We start from the raw sequence: 8,652 nt of genomic DNA on the forward strand, positions 1-8,652 counted from the left end.
ACGTTTGGGCCACATAACAGCATGCACATATTTTTATGGAGCTTCCCCGCCCCTCCCAACAAGAAACACGGCAATTATTTCAGACAATACAAGGTTTTTCTTGACATGATCTGGGGGGATCCGTCTTTATTGGCGGTGTCTTTTTACTGTTGGTTCAGTTTGTGTAGGGCGGGGTGGGGCGGGGTGGACAAGGGATCAAAACCCTTTGGATGCTGGTGGATTGGGGTTGATAATTGGGGCTTGTACATGTATGTTGTAGTACGTGTGTGGTGGGGGGGAGGGGCAAGGAGGGAAGGCGCAAAGTTCAACATCCTATTAATTAAAGTGGCAAAAAATAAATTAATTTATAAAGTCTGGACGACGTTTTAGTGTATATTTTTAATTAGATATAGGGGGGGGGGGGTGTTTTTAATGGTGACATGTAGGTCATCTCGCCCCACAGACTGATCAGACTTAACCTAATTAAACCTCAGTCCACACAGACAGTACAAAGGGCGCAGTTGTCTGCTTGAAGCTGTCAGCCGTCGTGTGCATTTTGTGGCAGGCTGGTCAAACCTTCGGACAAACTTTAGCCCTGGTCAAACCTCTGGGCAGACTTCATCGTAGGATCAAAAACAGACTCGTACATGCTATACTGCAGCTATACTATCTTTGGCTGACCACTGTGTAGTTCTGGTAGATGTAACTGGTATATCTTGTAGAAACCTAAAATAAATATGGTCAGGGTGGTGTGTGTTGGTTGAGGGGGGGGGGGGGGGTGCTCCTACTTTTTATACCCGTGAAATATTTCTGTCATGTTTTAATCCAAAAAAATAACTTAAAATGTAATCGAGAAGCTATAACAAAATTGCTTCCCGTACATTGATACATGTTCTGACATCCGTCACGAATTTAACTTCCTTAGACCAGAAACTAACCCTAACTCTAAACCTTATCCTATTCCTAAATATATATACTTGTGTTTTTAAATGTATGTTTAAAAAGCTGAGTAGTAGCAGGCAACCAACATTTTAAGTGTAGTCTTCTAGCACAGCCGCGACCCCATTCATGTCCCCTGCTTGTGTACATGCCAAACGACAAAACTCTGATTCTACTGCTACTTTCATTGATATTTTTTATAGCCTGCAACTCTTCGCGGTTTACGCTATGCTAATCATAGTAAGTATTGGACAAGTTGTTCTGTCGCCACAGATACACCCCCTCCCCACACCCACCCAGCCCGTTAACCCAGAAGTCAGCGACCAAAAACCCAAGGTCTACACGATCGTGGCTTTGCATTGGAGGAGGAAAAAAAAGCGAACGATTACGTCACAAGCGCGGGCTGACCTACTGACACACTGAGCGGCTGCCGGGGTTCAAGCTCCTGACTGGTCCTGTACCGCCTCTAGCCGATTGTTACATTTTTTTTTTTACAGCCGATCAGTGCTACATTCCTGGCTAGTTTAGGTCCTAAACATGGCTCAATTCTTCTTTCACAAATCCTTGACCGGTGAGCTGTTTTATGTGAGGAAATTATTTCTAATTTATTCGTTTTTATCGACGGAAACACGCGACTGTGTGTGTAAGGGGGGGGGGCTGAACTGGTTTCAGGACAGGACAGTAACTCGGTCGTGAATAAAGTGAAATGGAACGTGTAGAGGGAGTTAAGTGTGTAAATGTGTGAGGGAGTGAGTGTGTGAGGGAGGGAGTGTGTGAGGGAGGGAGTGTGTGAGTTCTACTGGACGGGTCGCTGGGATGACATTTTCTGGTTCTGGTCAGACGGAGCAGACGATCAACCGCTCACACACCCGGCACACAGGGGCGGGGGGAGAGAGGCCTGGTCGTTGACCTCGCTCAGCTCACCGCTGACGTCACTGGTCTTAAAATAGCCACGTGTTAACTCGCTCGACCTTGAACGTTTTTTTAGCTGCACGATAGTAGTGCATCAGTACCACGTCGTGTGATGAGTTGGTTACAAGTGCACCTTTAGCATAGTATGGAGAAAACTAGGGTCGCACCAAACATACATTTCACATCTAGCAGCCTCTGTTTAGTTCCTCACCGGCCTTTATAGTTGATGTAGGCTGTGAATTAAAAAATTAACAGCGTTTCCAACCTTTTAGTTTGTTTTCGTTGTTTTTTTTTTAAATACTAGTTTTGAACTTTCGTGAAATGAGTTTTCTTGAAATGAGAAGAAGGCATAGCCAATAAGATTTGCTGTCCCCATATCAGGGTAACAATAGTTGAACCACGTTCACTGCCCACGTTTATCATGCTGTTTACATAATATAACAAAATCATGGCAAAAAACCGACACGGTACAAAGGCTATCGCCATTCCCGCAGAACGCCAACAACACACAGTGTTGAAGAAGGCCTACAGCAAAAGATATATAAGACACAATGATGTGCCCACAATTAATTTTTCTAACAGATATTCACATAATTATATAACAAAATGTCAGTTTTCTTCATTGATAAGATGGAAGTCGGATTACAATTGTAAAGCCACAATGCCTTTAAAGTTTATAGATATCGTAAAAGCGTAATAATTTACGATTCTCATCAAATGGAAATATTTCTTAGACCATTTTTGTGACTGTGTTTGTGAGTTTTCCGTTAACTTTTTTCCAGTGTTACTTTTCTATGTGACTTTTCCGCTCATCAAAACAGCCAGTATAGTTCCCTATAAACATCTATAGTCCCCACTAGATCGTTCAGATCCACTCACTGGAGGCCTACACCGTGATGGCCAACACTGTGATGGCCAACGGTGATGGCCTACACTAAGATGGCCTACACTGTGATGGCCAACACTGATGGCCTACACTCTGGTGGCCAGTTTCTGTCGCCAACATTCTGATGTAGGTGAATGAACACCTGACGACGTTACACTCACGTCACGTCTTATCAATTGTCTATTTTAATATATTTTACTATTTGAAGATACACCAAATACAAACTTTAACCCTAACCCTTATCAATTGTCCATGTTAATATGTTTTACTATTTGAAGACACACCAAATACAAACTTTAACCCTAACCCTTATCAATTGTCCATGTTAATATATTTTACCATTTGAAGACACACCAAATACAAACATTAACTTTAACCCTAACCCTTATCAATTACTTCCTGACAAAGTGTGTACGACAAGAAAATAACAGAGCACAGTTTCTTTGAACCCTTACTTCTTTACACTGGTAGGTTGAAGTAGGTTTAAGTTTTATTGGCTTTACAGTTAAGTGGGGACAGTTTACAGCTAGTCAGTACACTGTTCTACTGGGGGTTAAGATAGGGGGCGCTAGATGACCTAACCGTTAGGTCAGAGGTCACGTCAAGTGTAGGTACGGAAATAGAAACTGTGCCGTTACCCTTACACAGCGAAGGACTGCTCGGTTACAACGTTCGGAAAGTTGATCGGCCTCGGCCGTATGACGTAACAGCAGGTACCGCACTCGCGGGGTTCCCCCTCGCCACACACCTCGTGCCGCGCCGCGACTGGCTAAAAAATCGGTGACTCGCGCCCGTACAGGCGTGCCGAGTGAATCAGTTGCCGTGTCGTTGCGTAACACACATCCGGGGCCCGGCGTGCCCGACACAGGTCGCGGGCCCTGTGACGTTGTAACCGGTGGGCTGACCTCTAGCAGGCCACGCTGACACGTAGTAGTATGTTAGGTGTAATCAAACTTCATTGATTAGGCTGATCGTCTGAGGCCCAGTCAGCTTAATTCAGTACTCGGCTCTTGTCGAGGACTTTGGCTTTGTTACAGATACACAGTTGTGCTGATAGGGATAAAGTTGCCTGATCATTTCTATTGACTTTTTTATTTTTAGCATTAGATCGATTGGACTTTGTCAGATTTGCTAACCATGATAGCTATACAATGACAAACTATTCAATCGTTGTTGGTGGCCATGATATAAGGGAGAAAAGAAGGGAAACAGCCGGTATTTCTTTCCCATAGCCGGCACTTCTTTGCCATAGCCGGCACTTCTTTGCCATAGCCGGCACTTCTTTGCCATAACCGGCACATCTTTGCCATACCCGGCACTTCTTTGCCTTAACCGGCACATCTTTAACGTAAAGTAAAAAAGTTTCCCTTTCAAACCTGACGGTCTATGGGGCAAGTGAAGTAGCCGGCACTTTTTTTTTCCACAGCCGGCACATACAAGAACTGCATGTATTACACTCAAACGATATTATATTTTTAAAAAAAAGGACCGGTCGATGGGCATTATGTAAAACAACCGACAAGCATTCGACCAGACCGGGATTTATAAGGTGGCTAAACCGGCTCATGTAAGATAAAACCGGCACAGACAGGACCGGCACTTATAGTACAAGACCGGCTCATGCAAGAAAGACCGGCGTGAAAAATGACTGGCATTATTCAAACGGCCTCCACAAGCTGTGGCAGTCTAACCAGCTGTGACCTAAGCCGTGACCCACATGTGGATCTCCCCCACACACAATCAGCCACCCCCACCCCACACCCACACCTTTACCCACCCGTCGTGAGAGGAGTAATGAAATTTCGACCGAATTATAAGCTTGTCCTCACCCACTCATGGGAATATACAGACATACAGAGAGACATACATACATACATATAGACAGAGATATACAGACATACAGAGAGACATACATACATACATACATACAGACATAGATATACAGACATACAAACATAGAAACATACATACATACATATAGACAGAGATATACAGACATACAAACATAGAGACATACATACATACATACATATAGACAGAGATATACAGACATACAAACATAGAGACATACAGACATAGAAATAGACTGTGATATACAGACATAGAGATATACAGACTTAATTGACGACAGATGTTTAGATATACGATACAGACATACACATATTAAATATGGCATATATATATATATATATATATATATATATATATATATATATATATATATATATATATATATATATATATATATATATATATATATATATATATATATATATATATATAAACTTACATATAGACAGAGATACCAGAATACAGATATATATACATAGACATACAACCATGCGTATATAATACGCTACATACATAAAGATATTATTGATATAGACATACAGAGATACAGACATACATACACCATCACACACAGTGTCTGAATACTGACTAAAACAGACCTTGAAACCTAATTAAGATATGTGTTGATGAGAAGTTTTTTGCACCACGATTTGTCTTGCTCTACTGACCCACTAGATAGCGCAGGGGCGGAAACTGTGTGACAGTATAGCAGGGGGACAACTGTGTGGCTTAGTATAGCAGGGGGACAACTGTGTGACTTAGTATAGCAGGGGGACAACTGTGTGACTTAGCAGGGGGACAACTGTGTGACTTAGCAGGGGGACAACAACTGTGTGACTTAGTATAGCAGGGGGGAAAACTGTGTGACTTAGTATAGCAGGGGGACAACTGTGTGACTTAGTATAGCAGGGGGACAACTGTGTGACTTAGTATAGCAGGGGCAACAACTTTTTGACTTAGTATAGCAGGGGGACAACTGTGTGACTTAGTATAGCAGGGGGACAACTGTGTGACTTAGTATAGCAGGGGTGACAAGTGTGTAAGTTTATTTAGGATTAGTCTGGGTTTAGGACTGGCTCAGTGTGGGTTAGGGGTTTCACTGGTAGTAATTAACACCTACGTTTCAATAACAACATCTCACCACATAAACATCTGACCACACACACACAACAGACCACACACATCTGACCACACACATCTGACCACACAAACATCTGACCACACAAACATCTGACCTAACATAATCGCTCTATTTATAATCCAATAACAGATTAGCAGTCCATCTGCAATCCAAAGCCCCAAGGTCAGCTCAATACTTAACATAGTTTATGATGAAACCTTTTGATATATGGGGCATATGAGACGTGTCCGAAAGCTAGACCACATCTGACGACCACACGTGACTCCCATAATCTAATCTCGTGCTCTCTCGTGCCATCTCGGTCGGCCGAGATCTACTCACAAGCGTGGCGGGCGCTGGAATGGGGGCGTGGAATGGGGGAGTGGAAAACCCCCGGCAGGCCTGACGTCACGACACGACGACATTGAGGTGCGGGGTCGTGGTATATAGGAAGCCTGGGGTGGGAGGGGGGAGCAATTGTGGAACTTGCGGTAGGTTTCTCTTTCTCTTGGGGCATGCGCAATAAGGCATCAGGTTACGCTCTTTACACATCTTGTGCTGTCTTCCCTCATGCCATTGTAGCCTCTTACAGTACATTGCCCTGTAGCCCTATAGTGCATTCCCTAATAGCCATTCCCTTGTAGCCTCACAGTACATTCCCTTTGTAGCCCCCCCCCACCCCATAGAGCTTGTGCTGTCATATCTGTAATGTCTGTAAGTCCATGTAAGTCCATGTTTGGGAACTACAACAGGAGTCTTGGTGTGTGTGAGATTCGTGGTGTGTGGGAGACCTTTAGTGTGTAGATTTGTGTGGAGATTCGTGTTGTGAGGAAGACATGCGCGGAGATTTGTGTTGTGGGAGACGTGTTGTGTGGGAGACGTGTTGTGTGGGAGACGTGTTGTGTGGGAGACGTGTTGTGTGGGAGACGTTTTGTGTGGGAGACGGTTGTGTGGGAGACGTGTTGTGTGTTGTGTGGGAGACGTGTTGTGTGGAAGACGTGTTATGTGGCAGACGTTTTGTGTGGGAGACGTTTTGTGTGGGAGACGGTTGTGTGGGAGACGTGTTGTGTGTTGTGTGGGAGACGTGTTGTGTGGGAGACGTGTTGTGTGGGAGACGTTTTGTGTGGGAGACGGTTGTGTGGGAGACGTGTTGTGTGTTGTGTGGGAGACGTGTTGTGTGGGAGACGTGTTGTGTGGGAGACGTGTTGTGTGGGAGACGTGTTGTGTAGGAGACGTGTTGTGTGGGAGACGTGTTGTGTGGGAGACGTGTTGTGTGGGAGACGTGTTGTGTAGGAGACGTGTTGTGTGGGAGACGTGTTGTGTGGGAGACGTGTTGTGTGGGAGACGTGTTGTGTAGGAGACGTGTTGTGTGGGAGACGTGTTGTGTGGGAGACGTGTTGTGTGGGAGACGTGTTGTGTGGGAGACGTGTTGTGTAGGAGACGTGTTGTGTGGGAGACGTGTTGTGTAGGAGACGTGTTGTGTGGGAGACGTGTTGTGTGGGAGACGTGTTGTGTGGGAGTCGTGTTGTGTGGGAGACGTGTTGTGTGTTGTGTGGGAGACGTGTTGTGTGGGAGACGTGTTGTGTGGAAGACGTGTTATGTGTAGGAGACTTATTGCGAGGGAGACATGGTGTGTGGGACTTGGTTGAACATCAGCACTGTGACGTCATACAACCCTTGCTACACTTTCCCCTCCCAAACTTTTGTGCTCAAGTTGTCAGTCTTACACACTCATCTGCACATCCTACATTAGTGGCATAAATCTTCGAACTTCTTTCAATATGCACATACATCTACTATCGTGTTCATGCAAATAAAGACTCCCCCCTTCCCCCCCCCCCCACCCCCCACGGTTTTAGCTCATCCAATGTAAGTGTATCCTGCCATTTCGACAGAGAGCGCATTAAAGCTTCTGGTTGTTTACGATATAACCAATCATACTGGGCCTACCAACCAATCATACTTGGCCAACCAATCATACTGGGCCAACCAATCATACTTGGCCTACCAATCATACTGGGCCTAACAATCATACTGGGCCTACCAATCATACAGGGCCAACCAATCATACGGGGCCTACCAACCAATCATACTTGGCCTACCAATCATACTTGGCCTACCAATCATACTGGGCCAACCAATCATACTGGGCCTAACAATCATACTGGGCCTACCAACCAATCATACTGGGCCTACCAATCATACTGGGCCTACCAATCATACTGGGCCTACCAATCATACTGGGCCAACCAATCATACTGGGCCTCCCAATCCGTTCGCGCCATCAAAACTAGGGCAGGCCAGTGGTCATCTGTGCAGGGGTCAGCGGTTTTTTCCACCACATCCTACAAGTGTTTCCAGCTTACCTGTTGCGTCACGTACTAAATTTAGACCAAAATGGCCGCCCGCGCTGAATGAAAAGAAAATAAAGCTTTACAGAACACAAGGAAGCCGAGTGGTGAGGTGGGGTGGGGGGGGGGGGGGTCTGCTTCATCTCTCATGTGAAAACAATCTTTATTATTTCCGCCTCAGTGCTCAACTTACTAGGAAGCGTTAACCGTTTTCAAGGTCACGATTTTCCCGCCACGAATTGTTGATTACGCCATTTTTATATACAACTTAGCGAAATTGGGTCAAGGCTACAACAGCGTCAGCATCTGGTAGATCGGTCAGCGTCTCGTGTAATGTCCATTCGCGCTGGCCTGTTTATTATCTGACCTCTTTGAAGGTAGTTTAAGTGGTCGGGCGTGTCCGGGCCATAGGTTCCAAGAGTGGCCGTAATCGTCCGGCCATTGGGCCATAACGTCCGGCCATTGGGCCATAAACCACATGTGGTTTGAGTCCCGTTATGACCACCGACGCTAGAGATGTTCGAGGTCTCGACAAGTCTTACAGGCCCATTTTTGTATCAGAATCTTTTGGGGTATTGATGGTCAGCGGTATAAAAAGGCACAGGAATAAAAGT

Source organism: Physella acuta, unplaced genomic scaffold, assembly GCF_028476545.2.
Source record: "Physella acuta isolate Inbredline_101_S28 unplaced genomic scaffold, ASM2847654v3 ptg000322l, whole genome shotgun sequence".
NCBI classification, from domain to species: Eukaryota; Metazoa; Mollusca; class Gastropoda; family Physidae; genus Physella; species Physella acuta.